Source organism: Humulus lupulus, chromosome 1 (assembly GCF_963169125.1).
Source record: "Humulus lupulus chromosome 1, drHumLupu1.1, whole genome shotgun sequence".
In the NCBI taxonomy this organism is placed as follows: Eukaryota; Viridiplantae; Streptophyta; class Magnoliopsida; order Rosales; family Cannabaceae; genus Humulus; species Humulus lupulus.
The window spans coordinates 205,990,793-206,001,655 of record NC_084793.1 but is presented as its reverse complement, the minus strand read 5'-3'; the positions used below and the strand labels follow the sequence as shown (position 1 = coordinate 206,001,655).

Below are 10,863 nucleotides of genomic sequence, written 5' to 3'. Positions count from 1 at the left end.
ACTCTTTTATCCACGACATTGAAAAACATTAATTGTGGGTAAAAGTGTTTCAAAAAATGCGCTAAAAAGAGGAGTGCTAGCTAAACACTCTCACTCAAACTCTTGGACTTAATCGATCACGGTTTGCCAAAGAATATATTTTTAAATATTTTTTAGTTCTATTTTAGTTGCAAAAATTGCATATAATAAGTTTTAAAATTATTTTTGAATAAAACTGGATACCCAAACCTCTCATTTTACCTTTATGGATGAATCTTTGTTTTTAGTAAAGTACAATTTGCATGACAATATTTGAAGTCTAAAAGTCGTTCTAAGCCTATCTTGGGAGAATGGGATAGTACATCCTCGACACTAAGGATTCGTGTCTTCCGAGTGTGCATCTCTTGAGCACCTTCTCCTCTGATGGTTCTTCTTTCAAGGACCATATTCTCCCCGGCCGCTTAATTGGTCCTCCTCTTAAAGACCACCTTCTTCTCGCATGGTTCTCCTCTCAAGGATCACCTTCTCAACATGTGGGTTTCCTTTTTGGGGAGCACTCTCTCTTTTGCATGGTTCTCTCAAAGAGCACCGACTCCACTCGTGGTTCTCCTCTCAATGAGCACCATTTCTTCATGTGGTTCTCCTATCATGGAGCACCTTCTCTTCGCCATCATCTATTACAAGAACCTTCTCCTCACGGCTATCTCCTCAAAGAGCCTTTAATTTCCTCGTGGCTATATCTTCCAAGGTCCTTCTCCTAGCTTTTTCTCCAAAAACCATCTATTCTAGTCTAGGCTATCTCCTCCAAGTTTCATCTCTTAGTTACTATCTTCTGCAAGGACTTTCTCCTCATGCCTATTTACTCCATGAAACTTCTCCTTGTCGCTATCTTGTCCAAGGACCTTCTCCTCGTGTCTTTCTCCTTCAAGGATAATCTTTGGGGAATAAAATTTAGAAAATTCATTATGTTCTAAACCCTAACCCTATATAATGATTTTTTTTTTTCAAGTTTATTTTTTTTAATTATATTATTTTAGGATCAATTCAATTACCATATATTTACTAACTAATGTTTAAACTTTTATTGTAGGAAATATTTATTTGAATTTGAGGTGTGTCGAAATTGTTGAAGATTAATTTTGAAGGTAAGTAATAATTACCACTTAGTTTTTTATTGTTATTTTTTATATTTACAAACTATTGCTAGAGGTGTTTGAATATATTATATATTCATCTGTAGTGAAGTAAGTTCTGAGATAAAATTGTGTGATGCAGAGATAACAAAAGATTGAGAACATGTGCTTCTTAGTGAAGTATGTTCTATGAATTCTATGTGTTGTGGTGGCTTATGGTTGAGAATATGCATGTTGTTTGTTGTATCTTTTGTTCGATTTGAATTCTATAGGTAGTAATAATTGGGATATGTTATAAAATCGGGGGAAACTCTGCCCTATTTTTTTTAAGATTAATATATTAATTGAACATATTTTATAGGTTAATATACGTAATAATTATGTTTGTTTATGTTGAAATTGATAATACATATGAATTTTGGATATGTTATAGAAATAGAGGAAACTTTGCCCATTTCATTTTAGAATTTATTAATTGAACATAATTTGTTCAATTAGAATATTAATTTTCTTTTCATTATTGACTTAGGAATTAGGCAGATATTATCATTATAGATAAATCATGGATTCTTGATAATAGAGAAACACAACAATTTCAAGACGGATTTAACCAATTTTTAGAATTTTTCCAAGCAAATTTTAGTGATCTGGAAAGAATTCATTATCCATGTATGATTGTGGTAATGGATCAAAAGGACATATTATCATGATAAAGAATCATGTATTTTGTCGGGGATTTGATACAAGTTATCGTACATAGTATTGGCATGGGGAATCATTGAAAAATAATAATCCATATCCATTCGGGAGTCGAGAGGTTGTTATATTGATTTTGACGATCATCCTATGGAATTGCTTGATGAAGCACAAGAAGAGTTTGTTGATGATCCTTCAAAATTCGATATATTGGTTAGAGATGCAGATAAACCATTATTCAATCATTATCTGAAACAAAGATTACCAACGATTGTAAAATTTTACAACATAAAAGCAAATAATGGAGTTAGCCATAAATGTTTTTGTCAATTTTTAGCTACTTTTAAGGAGATTTTTCCGTCAGATAATTGCTTCCATGAGTCTACTTATAAAGTGAAGAAAACTTTAAATTGCATAGGGTTGAAGTATGAGAAGATCCATGCATGTCCGAACAATTGTGTGTTATATCGTAAAGAGTATGCAAACATGGACACTTGCCCAAAATGTGATTTACCCGCTACAAACCTAACAAGAGTAAAGAGATTAGGAAACTTATTCCTCAGAAAGTGATGTGGTACTTGCCTTTGATTTCACGGCTTAAGCGGTTATATCGAAGTGCATAACACTTTGAAAACTTAATATGGCATGAGACAAGGCGAGTGAAAGATGGTAAACTCTGACATCCTGCAGATTCCCAGGCTTGGAAAAAAGATAATAACTTAAATCCAGAATTTAAAACTGAAGCAATACATCTTCGTCTAGGTCTAGCTGTCGATGGTGTAAATCCACATAAATCTCTAAGTACTAGGCATAGTTCGTGTCCTGTCTTCCTTGTTATGTACAATCTTCCTCTGTGGTTAGTGATGAGAAGAAAGTTTTTGATGCTCACGTTAATGATTTCAGGCCCAAAACAACCGGGGCACGATATAGATGTTTTTTTGGCACCATTAATTGATGATTTGAAAGATTTGTATGAAAATGGTGTTGAGGCATATGACGATTTCAAGAAAGAAGTCTTTAACTTAAAGTTGTTTGTTGTGGACTATTAATAATTTCCTGTCTTATGGTAATCTATCAAGGTTAAGCACAAATGGTTACCAGGGATGTCCAATATGTTGCACTAACACAAGTGCTCTTCGTCTGTCGAATGGGCACAAAATGTGTTATATGGGTCATAGACGATACTTGCCCCTAAATCATTGTTATAGGAAAAAAAAAGCATTTGATGGTGATAAAGAACAAGATGTTGCTCCTTTGCTACTTTCGGGGAAACAAATTCTTCAAGATGTAGAGAAAATTGATTTCAAGTATAGAAAAATAAGAAATTAAATGGATGTTTCCAAAGGAAATCAATTTTTTTTCGTCTCCTTTACTGGAAAGATTTACTTGTTCGGATAAAATAGGCGTGCGATTTTCTCTCTTTCTCTTTCCATGGTGAGACGCAAGAAAGAGATTCTGAAGCCTGGCAATCGATCTCCTGTGGATGAGAACCCTCCAGCCAAGATCATCAGTGAGAAGGGTCTGGGAGATGCTGCGGATGCGATTCCAATTGCTATGGAGGAGGTTTTCATCGATTCAGTTGCTGAATTTCCTGAGATTGGGGAAAGCCACACATCTGAAGCTCCTGTTGTGAATACTGGTAATATGTACTCTGGTTCGAAATGGTGTGAGGAGGATGCTGATGAGCAGGATTTTCAGAATTTAGCCAAGGACAAATGTTCCCAATTTCGAGAGTCGATGGCTCACCAGGGTGGAGCTCGTCTGACTTATGCAGAACCAATGCTTCGAGATGGGAAATTGATTGCTTAGGTGGATGTGGAGGAGATAGAAGTGTAAGCTTCCTTCTGGAATTCAGTAATGGTTTGTATCGTCCTTGGAGCCAATCCCCCATTGACAGTGTTTGAAGGCTTTATTAAAAGATTATGGGGAAAACTGGGTATTGAAAGGATAGCTCGAATGAATGCAGGCTATACTATTGTGAAATTTCGGGATGAAGCCACGCGATATATGGTTCTGGAAGTTGGGGTAGTGCGTTTTGATAAGAAGCCAGTTATACTGAGACTGTGGTCGACTGATTTAGACACTATGAGGTTAGTGAAATCTGTTCCTATTTGGGTTAGACTACCTGGTCTTGGGTTGCAATACTGGGGAGTTAAGTGTTTGAGTGCTCTTGTTAGTACCATTGGCAAACCTATGTTGGTTATTAAGGTTACTAAGGATAGGTCAATGGTGAAGTTTGCAACGGTTTTAATGGATGTGGAGATTTCAAATAATGTGCCTAAAACTATTAGTTTCCTTAATGAGAGAGGTCAATCGGTGGAATAGATTCTTGAATATGAATGGATGCCTACTAAATGTTCATTCTGTAAATTTTTGGGCCATATTGCTACTAATTGTAAAAGAGACCAGGGAGTTGTTTGGAGCAAAAATGAGGTGATGAAAGGGCCAGTAAACTCCGAAGACTTGGTAGTTCTGACCTTTACTGAGCCACCTACTGACTCATGTCCAAAGGAAAATGCTTGTGTTACAGTCATAGTTGACACACAGAAAACCGTTCCAAAGGAGGTCTGTAGTAATAAGACAAGGCATGATTCGAATTTGATTACACCTAAACATCTCGGGGGAGTTAAACAAACTGCTCCAGATACTCAGACTATGATGATGAATACATATAGTTATTTACAAGATCGGCTAGTGGAGGTTACAAATATGGGACTGTCTTCTACAAATATTTTCAATGGAGGGTTGCAACATACTTAGCTAGAATGTTAGGGACCTGAATAAAAGGAATAAACAGAGATCCCTTCTTGATTTTTGTCGTTTAAATAAATTTGGTTTAGGAGCTTTTCTTGAAACCAAACTTAGGGGTAATAAGGTTGAGGAGATGATTAAGAATGTATTTGTAGGCTGGGATTGTTATAATGGTCAGGCTATTGAAGGTGGAATTTTACTGGTTTGGCAGTCTGGTTTAGTGTATGTTGTTGTTCTTCAGGAAAGTGTGCAATTTGTTCACTGTCGAGTGAAAACTTTGGGCACAGTCCAGGAATTTTGTTTGTCATTTGTTTATGGGAGGAATACGATAGAGGAAAGACAAGATTTATGGCAAGCTTTGGCTTTGCTGACTTTCCCTGTGCAGTCGTGGCTCCTGGCTGGTGACTTTAATGCAGTTTTTGATTATGATGATTGAATTGGTGGGCGTACGATTACTGATTTGGAAATGGAAGATGCTCAACAGTGGAGGGCTCTTGGTATGGTGGATGAGTTGCGCACAGTTGGCTCCCATTACACTTGGTCGAATAAGCAAGAGGCTGGGGCCAGAATCTTCTCCAAATTGAACAGGGTGTTCAAAAATGAAGCGTGGGTGGATATTTTTCCTCATTCTGAAGTCTTGACTAATTGGGATGTATTATCTGATCATTGCTACTGCATCATTAAATCCTTGCATGCTTTTGTTTCAGGGATTAAACCTTTTAGATTCTATAACATGTGGGCTGAGCATGCTGATTTCAGAGATACAGTGATGAATAGCTAGTCCAAGCCTTTACAAGCTCATGGTTTAGTGCGAATTCTGAGGAAATTGGATAGGCTCAAACATGTTGTTCATAAGTTCAATAAAAGGGCGGTTGGTGATGTCACTCACAATTATTAAGTAGCTAAAGATCATTATCAACAAGCTTAGTTTAATCTTCAACAGAACCCTCATTCAACTGAGCTCCAAAATGCTAAAAGGTTTGCTTGTATGGATTTTACTTGTCAATCCAGAATTTATGAAAGTTTTCTTAGGCAAAGAAGCAAGATCACCTAGCTTCGATTTGGAGATGAAAATACTGCCTACTTTCACGCCTGTCTTAAGCAGAGGAAAGTTGCTAATCGGATCACCTCTTTTATGGATGATCAAGGTCAGCTAAATGATAAGTTTGAGGATGTTGTTGCTCATTTCATTAACCAGTTCAGAAAGCATGTTTTATTCATGGTGGAACTTTGAGCCTGGATCAACAACTGAGTTTGCTAAAACCATTTACCAAGAATGATGTGAAGTTCTCTTTATTCAGTATTAACTCTATTAAAAGCCTTGGTCCTAATGGATTTGGTTCGGGCTTCTTCAAAGTTATGTGGAAAGATTTAGGGGATGAATTTGCTGATGCAATATTGGGGCTTTTTTATCAATGAGAGTTGATAACTCTTGAATAAAGAGTTATATGCCATACTTTTAAGCTTATTATAAACAAAAAGAATAAGTTGAGTGATACTTTTGTAATGGTGTCATTTCATTTCTTTATTCTCTTTTCATAGTTTTATCATATCCTTTAGTCTTTGTGAAGTGTTGAGCATTTAATCGCATTTAGAGAGTTTTTTGCATGGTACTCTCTAAAGAAATCAAGAAAAGCAAATAGTTTTTTATTATGTGTTGCTTGTGATGAAATATAGGGTTTGCTGAAGACAGGAGCATTTTGCTGCAACATTTTCAGAAGAAAAAAAATAGGAGGAAATATCAGCTCAAAGAGAAGTGCATGTGGCATCACTTATCCAGCTGTAAAAGGAGGCTGACGTGGCACAAAAGTGGGTACAGATATTATATCAGCAACTTTTAAGTGAGTGGGTCACGTGAGAGAGAAAAAAGGAGGGGTAAAATTGGGAAATAAGAAGAAGGAAAAGAGGGGGGTTGTACCCTAGCTAATTAAGGAAAGAGCAGCCTCCATTTTTTATTAGACTTGAGCCACAAGTTTACTGCAGAAAACCAGAGAGAAAATAGAGAAAAACGCCAGGAAGAAATAGAAAGAGATTTAAGGAAGAAGGAGTCTAACCAAAGAAGCTCAAGCATCATTTTGGATTTGTTTTTCTCTTCTTTCTAAACTCTATTGTATTAATTTCTGAGTTGGATTCTAAACTGAATATTATGGGCTATTTTGATTGTGAATTAATGTTTATGAAATCATCCATGAACTAATTTCTTGGTGGCTTGAATTGTTGATGAATCCTATGTTATAATCTATCCATTTCTTGCACTTTATTCTAGTAAAATCTCCCTTGATCATTCAAGTGTGCTTAAATTAATTCCTTGTTGTTGTTTGGCCAACAATGGCAAGTTATTTTAATTATATTTAATGTTGGAAAGGTTGAATGTAATAGGAAAAACTTGGATGACACAAGTCATAATCTAGGTTAGGTTATGTTAGTAATTAATATAGGGATATGTTAATTACCTTGTGTAACATATGAGAATTGAACTGTGATTGCGTTCTTAAATCTGATTTTGCATAGGAATATGTTTAATTAGGTAGAAGAATTAAGGTCATAAGATTTGGGAAAGTTTTATGCGTGTTAAATGAACTTTTTGTTATCTTGGGAGTTTTGCTAGAAAATTGCTGCAGCAATACGTTCGCAATGTGTTCAGGAAAAATAATATAGGGGGATTCAATGATTCAAGTCCATTTTAAAATTCATATATTTCTCTCAAGGTTCTTGTTTAGTTTACTTTAAGTAATTTTACTTTCTTTTTATTGGGTTAATTTGGAAAATCAAAGAAATTCAATTTGTTTACTAGTGTAATTGTTTAGTAATTAATTTATGCATTTAGTTTTAATTTGCAATCCCTGTGGAGACGATCTTGAATACTCACTACTTTATTACTTGTTTTGTGACTGTGTACACTTGCACATTTTAATCAAATCAATTTTCACAACAAGAGCTTCCTGCTGAAATAAATAATACTTCCCTCTCTCTTATACCTAAAGTAGAGACTCCTTCTAGACCTATGGATTTTAGACCGATTGCTTGTTGTAATACGCTTTACAAGTGTATTTCAAAAATGCTTTATATGAGATTGGCTAGGGTGCTTCTGCTGTTAATAAATTAGAATCAATGAGCTTTTGTCAAAAATAGTTCTTTGGCTCACAACATTCTCATTTTCCAGGATCTAATTAAAGGCTACAATAGGAAAAATATTTCCCCTCGGTGTGTGATGAAGATTGATCTTTGCAAGGCTTATGACACAATTGATTGGATTTTCTTGGAGGATATTCTGAAAGCTTACTATTTTCCTAGCCGATTTATACATTGGATTATGGTTTGTTTGAAGGGCACTTCATACTCTCTTATGATTAATGGTAGGTTGCAAGGGAAGTTTATTGGGAGGAAAGGGCTATGATAAGGGGATCCTATCTCTCCCTTATTGTTTGTGCTAGTCATGGAATACCTCACTAGACTTCTTATTCAAGCATCTCACAACAAGGATTTCAGATTTCATCCCCATTGTAAACAGCTGAAACTAGTTAGTCTTTGTTTTGTGGATGACCTTGTGATCTTTTCCAAATGGTCTTTTTGGTCGGTCCAAATTCTCCAAGATGGTTTCACAACGTTTAGTCAAGTGTCTAGTCTGTCAGCTAATATGACAAAATCTCATATCTATTTTGGTGGTGTGAAAGCTGAGGATAAGAAGAGAATTTTGGACAGTCTTAACATTGAGGAGGGTTCGTTTCCTTTAAGGTATCTCGGTGTCCCTCTCCGTCCTACTAAATGGAAGGCTGGTGACTGTGGGCTAATAATTAAAAATATTAAACTTCGACTTCATACGTGGTCTAGTCGTCACCTTTCTTTTGCTGGTCGAGCTCAGCTCATTAACTTTGTTCTGTTAGGCATCCGGTCTTATTAGACGAGCATTTTCCTTCTCCCCCAAAGTGTTACTCGTGAGATTGACTGGCTGTGTAGGAACTTCTTATGGGGATCGAAAGGCAATGGAAGCAAAATGCACTTTACAGCTTGGGACAAAGTTTGCTTACCGAAAAGCTTTGGAGGTATTGGGTTTAAGGAAGGTTCTAAATGGAATAAAGTATTGTTAGCTAAGTATGTTTGGGCACTTTCTTCCCAGCAAGATCTGCTTTGGGTTAAATGGATTGATGATCTTTACCTCCAAGGTCAAAATTTTTGGGAGTACAATCTTAAGGTTGATGTGAGCTGGTATTGGAGGAAGTTGGTTAAACTGAAATATTTTTTATCTATTGATGATTTAGAGGCTTTAGTCACCAACAGGAAGCTCAATCTGAGCTTATTGTATAAGCTTTTGCTGGAGCAGGAAAAGATTAACTTTGCTAACATTGTTTGGTGTAATCTTTCTATTCCGAAACACAGATTTATATTGTGGCAATCAGTCCAATGTCATTTGCTTACTCAAGACAAGCTTGTGCATTGCCATGTACGAATTGACTCTAACTTGTGCCCTGTTTGTGAGTTAGATTTGGAGACTCATGCCCATCTATTCTTTGATTGTGTTTATTCTCAACAAATTCTGCACAGGGTTGAAGATTGGCTGGGAGGGAGCAGCCATTTGTCCTTCCAAGTTCAGTGATTGGCTCTCGTGGATGGCTGGGAGACCTAAAGGGCTAGTGCAAAGAATTGCTGCAGCTGCTCTTGCTGCGTCAATGTACTTTATTTGGCTGAATTGTAACTCTTGTATCTTTAATTGTTTTTCTTTTTCTGTTCCTAGAGTTGATCATTTGATCATTTGAAGGCTAGAATGTTAAGCCTTGCTAGGAAGAAACTTGTGAAAAAAAAGAAGGCTATGTTTGATTTTATGTGCCAATTGTAATCTGTTTTGTTTTTTAGAGCTTTTTGTGAGCTTCGGTTTGTATTAGTTGTTGTGGTTCAATATAATTTTTCCCTTTTCATCAAAAAAAAAAAGATTTACTTGTTCGACATTGTTTGGATGTCATGCATATAGAAAAAAAATTGTGTGTGAAAGTATTATAGGTACATTACTTGATATTCCCAGTAAAATTAAGGATGGTTTAACTAGTCATTTAGATCTTGTTGAAATGGGTATACGAACTGATTTAGCACCTGAAGAGAAAGGTAAACACACATATTTACCTCCTTCTTGTTTCATGTTGTCCAAAGAAGAGAAAATAGTTGTATGTAAATCATTTGCAAAGATGAAAGTGTCTAATGGCTATTCATCCAACATTCGAAACTTATTATCCATGGGGGATTTGAAGTTGATGGGTATGAAAGCACATGATTTCCATATGTTAATGCAACAATTACTTCTGATTGCTATTCGGTCAGTCTTACCAAAAAAAGTTCGAGATTGTTTGACGAATGTTTGCATATTCTTAAATCATTTATGCGGAAAAGAATTAGAAATGAAAAAATTGGATGCATTTCATTGTAAGATAGTGAAAACTCTATACAAACATGAGAAAAAAAAATTTGCTATGCTTCTTTGACATTATGATGCATTTAATGGTTCATCTAGTAAGGGAAGCCAAGTTGTGTGGACCAGTTTGGGCGAGATGGATGTATCCATTTAAAAGGAGTATGAAGGTGTTAAAAAGTTACGTGCGTAATCATTATCGTCCTGAAGCTAGTATGGTTGAAATTTATATATCGGAAGAGGCAGTAGAATTTTGCTCAGAATACATGACTGGGGTTGAGGCAATCGGAATCAGCAAACCCCGGAATAACTCAGATGGATTTGATAAAGGACTACAAGGGAACGGAACAATGATCATTGTATCTAGGGCATAATTATATCTAGCTCAATTAGTTGTGATGCAGAATAATCCTGAGATTCAATCATATATAATGTAAGTAGATAATATATTTTAATCATATATATTAGACTAGTGATTTTCTTTTTGTTGTTTAAACTTGTTTGTACTCTTTTTTATGTTTTAGTGATCATGTGGAGTTATTACAGTCGATAAATCCAAACAAGGTTAAAAATAAACAAAAATAGGTTATAGATGAGTACAATAAAATGTTTTTTCGGTGGCAGAAGAATAAAAATCATGGAGTGTCGACTAAGTTGAAGCGCATATCTCTTGGAGCAAGCATTGATGTAATAAAACACCAAGCTTACATTTTCGGGGGGAAACAATTTCATACCAAGTAAAGAGATGATGATCGACTGGTTCAAAATAGTGGAGTAAGTATAGTTGCAGAAGTTATACATTTCGCCAGTACAAAAGATAATAACTCAATTTCAGGCACAATGACATACTACGAGATTGTTGAAGAAATATGGGAGCTAGATTATTCATTATTTCATATTCCTCTT

General features: G+C 35.7%; 1 long non-coding RNA gene across 1 annotated transcript; it reads left to right on the top strand.

The window, feature by feature from the left end:
• The first annotated feature begins 236 nt into the window (after positions 1-236).
• LOC133802769 (uncharacterized) lies at positions 237-6,814 on the top strand. The gene is made up of 2 exons (XR_009877520.1): positions 237-1,124; positions 6,237-6,814. It is a non-coding gene; the product is annotated as an uncharacterized LOC133802769 (long non-coding RNA).
• The last annotated feature ends 4,049 nt before the right edge of the window (positions 6,815-10,863 follow it).